We start from the raw sequence: 4473 nt of genomic DNA, 5'->3' as shown, positions 1-4473 counted from the left end.
GGGCAGGGAGGGGCAGGTGAAAGAACACAGGACAATTCTCAGTCTTCACAGGGCAGAAAGGCAACCAGCGTGCAGGGCCCAGGTCAGGCCAGGCTGCTCTTCTCACCTGGGGAGAGGCCGGGCACCCACTCCATGGATGCCTCTGGCTGCCCATCCCAGGACAGTGGGCGGGAGGGCAGATGGACTCACCTGGCCTGGCATAGTTCATAGGCGCCCCAGCTGGAGGAGAGAAACGGCCCCCCGCTCCCTTCCCTGGGCAGAGCCTCTGTCCCTGGCCGGCTCGAGGGTGACCTCAGGCCAAGAGTGCAGTGGCTTGGCCTGACATTGTGAGGTCGTCTTGCCCGGGGAGGGGCAGGAGGGTGACAGTAACCAACCTGGGAGAGGGCTGGGAAGCACAGGGCCCACGGGTGTGGAGTACTCACAGCAAACCAGGCCCTGTGCTTGCACTGTGCCGTTTTCTATGTTTCAGTCACTTCTATGACTCTTGGGGCGCAAAGGAGGAAACTGGGGTTCAGAGGCTACAGAACCTGCCTAACATTGCCAGAGCTAGTGTGTTAATCATCTATTACTGTGAACAAATCATCCCAAAACATAGAGGCATGAAACAGCACACACTGATGCTCTCATGGTTCCTGTGGGTCAGGAATACAGGAGCAGCTTGGCTGGTGGGTTTGGGCTCAGGGTCTCTCATGAGGTTGCGGGCAAGATGTCAGCGGCGGATGAGTCATTGAAAGGCTCGACTGAAGCTTCAGGATCCACTTCCAGAAGGGCTCATTCACCCAGCTGCTGCTGGAAGCCTAGATTCCTCATCACGGGGTCCCTCCGCAGGGCTGTCTGTCTCCATGCCGTGGCAGCAGGCTTTCCCCAGAGAGAATGATTCCCAGGGAACACCCAAGATGGAAGCTGCAGTGTCTTTTATAACCTAATGTCCGAAGCAATACAACATCACTTCTGACAGTCTGCAGGTCACACGGGACCTCCTGGTACCACGTGAGAGGCACTGCAGGAGGGTGTGCGTTCTGGGAGGTAGGTGTCACTGGGTGACACCTTCCAGGCTGGTCACCACAGCTGGTCAAGGGCAGAGCCAGGACTCCAGTTCTGTTGGGATGCAGGGAAAGACAAAAGAAGGGTGCCAGGCCTGCACCCCCGGAGGTTTGTGGGTCTGGAAAAAAAGGGCTGTACCTGGGAATGGGCAGGCTGGGAGACCAGTCAGGATGCATCCAGTTAGGGAGAGAGAAGGGGACTCTCCAGGCTTCCCAGGTGGTACAGTGGTAAAGAATCTGCCTGCCAATGCAGGAGATGCAAGAGACACAAGAGATCCCTGGGTTGGGAAGATCCCCTGGAGGAGGAAATGGTAACCCACTCCAGTATTCTTGCCTGGAGAATCCCTTGGACAGAGGAGCCTGGGTGGGGCTACAGTCCATGGGGTCACAAAGAGTTGGACATAACCGAGTACACACACACACACACAGGGAACTATCAGGAGGTCACGGCTTGGAGATCACAGCGTGGTCTCTGCCTCTGCCTTCCAAGTCCCTGGTCACCACTCCTGAGGCTCCCAAGATGCGTTTGCTCATGGCTGCCGGTGGATGGATGAAAAATGCGACTCAGCCAATGATTTCAAGCCATCTGGCTAAACATCCTCCCATATGAATCATGCTTTGTGAGGAAAACATTAGACTGGAATTCTGGAAATAGAAAGTTGCCTGAGGTCTCAGGTAAGTAAGCTTCCTTCTCTAAAACTGAGTTTCCTCTTGGGACTTCCCTGGCAGTCCAGACTTCGTGCTGACACTGCAGGGGGCACGGTCTAGGTTTCACCCCTAGTCAGGGAACTAAGATCCCACAGCCTGGGCAATGTGTATGTGTTGGGAGAGGGAGGGCAGAACTGGGCTTTCTCAGCTTTAAAATGGGCCGACTCCTCAAATCAGTCAAAATTTCAAAGACTGAAAACATCCGGTTTGATCAGCATGTAGGGCAACAGCACCTTCATACACTGATGGTAGCCGTGGGGAGCCCAGGCCTAGTCCTTTCTCCCCAGAAGATACAGTGGGAGAATAACAGAGCCTCCTAATATGTCTATATCCGAATCTCCCAACCTGTGAATATGCTGTCTTACATGAAAAGGGGGAATTAAGGTGACTTGCCAGGGAGCTGACCTTAAAATCTGGAGATCATCCAGGTAAGCCAAATACAATCACTAGTTATTAAGACAGCAGACGCCAACATTTTTAGCTCCAGTGACAGGTTTCGTGGAAAACAATTTTTCTATGGACCAGGTAGGAGGGGATAGTTTGGGGATGATTCTCATAAGGAGCTTGCAACCTAGATCCCTCGCGTGTGCAGTTCACAGCAGGGTTTGTGCTCTTATGGGAATCTAATGCCGCTACCCATCTGACAGGAGGCGGAGTTCAGGCAGTAAAGCAAGTGATGAAGAGCAGTTGTAAATACAGATGACTCCTCCCTCGCCGGCCCACTGCTCACCTCCTGCTGTGTGGCCCGGTTCCCAACAGGCAGGGATCAGCACTGTGGCCAGACCTGCCTTAAAGAGGCAGGGTCCCCAACCCCCAGGCCACAGTACTGGTCCCTGGCCTGTTGGGAACCGGGCCACACAGCAGGAGGCAGAGTGGTGGGATGTGAGGCTGGCCTGCCACTGCTGGTTTTGCCAGTGGGAGGGAGTCATGAACCAAGGAGGGCCGGTGGTGTGCACGAGCTGGTAATGGTAAGACACTCTTCCTGAGAGATGTCACAACCTTGACTTCAGGCCACTAGGCCTATTTTTGAATTTGACCTCCAGAATTGTAAAGTAATCAGTTTGTCTTTTTGAGCCACTTAGGTTTTGGTAATTTGTTCTAGTAGTGCTAAGAAATTATTTTTTTTCAGCACTAAGAAATTAATACAGAAGCCCCATCTGAGGCCACAGAATGGAGAAGGAACCCACAGGGCCCAAAGGAGTGCCCAGGCAGGGCCCCCTGCAGCCCTCTAGACACACTTGAACACCAGGGTTCGCAGAATTCCCTGTCCGTCGCTCCGCGGTCCATCTTCCCCAGGGCAGCTGGGGTTGGGTGGGGAGGAACCCAATAGGTCCCCGGTTGGTAAGTCAAGGAATATCCATCTTGGAGAACACTGCACACCTTGTTCAAACAGCGAGACAGGTCCACATATACCCACCTGGGAAGCTCTCCCCTTCATGTCGTTCAATTCAAAAAATTAGTGAATGGCAGAGCCGGATTACAATTGTAATTCCGGTTTGTAAAACAAAGCCGTAAATGTGGAAAGGGGTCCAGGACCACGTTACGAAGTACCACACCTAGCTGTTACAGGTTGGGGGGAGAGGGGCGCCGAGAAGAGGGCTGGGGTGCCGGCGCTACAGGTTCGGGAGAGGGCAGGGGGCGGGGCCGGGCTTCTAGCTCCCCGCCTACCCCTTGAAGACGTCAGAGGGCTCCCTACGCCCCTATTGCTCGGCCGAGGCGCAGCCCTCCGCAGGGCGGCCCTGAGTGGCCCGGGCCGGAGCCCCGCCCCTTGGAGGGAGCCCCGCCCAGGGCGCGCGAGTCCTCCGGCGCCGAGTCTCCACGACCTGCGCTCCCATCTCAGGCCCGGCGCCCGAGCTGCGGCGGAGCGAGTTGGACCAGGTTCGTTGTGGACGCCCGGACTCTCGGGCACAGCCCGGTTCGGCGTTGTCGACCCGCCTGTCCCCAAGCCGGCTTCTCCGGCCACAATCACTGCACACGCCTGCAGCCGGCTCCAAGCCCACAGCCCACCCTGGTGCCGGTTGCGCTCGGGGCCTGGAGACCCGTCATCCCGAAGACGGGCCCAAGGTTTCGGGAGGGAGCCCCCAGCAACACCCAGGAGAAGCCTCACAGCGCCCGGGCTCGGCCGCCAGGAGGCCCCTGCCCCCGCCGCCCGCGACGCGGCGGCTGCGAAGGACAGGCACGTCCCTGCAGAACCTCTTACCCACGTCCACCCACACTCACACCCAAACAAAACACGGAGAAGCTGGGAGCATGCCAGGTCACCGCCCCGATCCCACCCCAGCTTCTCCAAATGGTGAAAGTCACCAGCGCTCATTAGTGACTCAGCACACACCTGGCGTCACCTCCCCCCGCACCCCCACCCCCACATCAAGGAAAGCTTGTCCCCCTACTTTACCTGAGTCTGGCCCCACTGCCACCCCACAGGGTCTCCTTACTACCCACGCGGGGCATCCTTGTGTCTAAAACCCAATAGCTTCAAACTCGGACAAGTGAGCGAGGTGGGTGAGGGGGTGGGAGCGAGGGCGTCTTTGGCGCAGGTCGGCTTTGTGGAGACTTGGAGATGCTGGTTAAGGGCTGCACATGGGTGAACATACTCAAGGCCACGGAACTCTGCACTTCAATATGGTTACAATGGCGAACGATCTGTGTATTTAACATAAAAAAAAAAAAACAAAACTCCAATGGCTGCCCCACCTCAAAACCCACACTCCCAGCCCAGCTG

Source organism: Bison bison, unplaced genomic scaffold, assembly GCF_000754665.1.
Source record: "Bison bison bison isolate TAMUID 2011002044 unplaced genomic scaffold, Bison_UMD1.0 scf7180017864144, whole genome shotgun sequence".
Classification (NCBI taxonomy): Eukaryota; Metazoa; Chordata; class Mammalia; order Artiodactyla; family Bovidae; genus Bison; species Bison bison.
Note: the sequence above shows the minus strand (reverse complement) of the source record.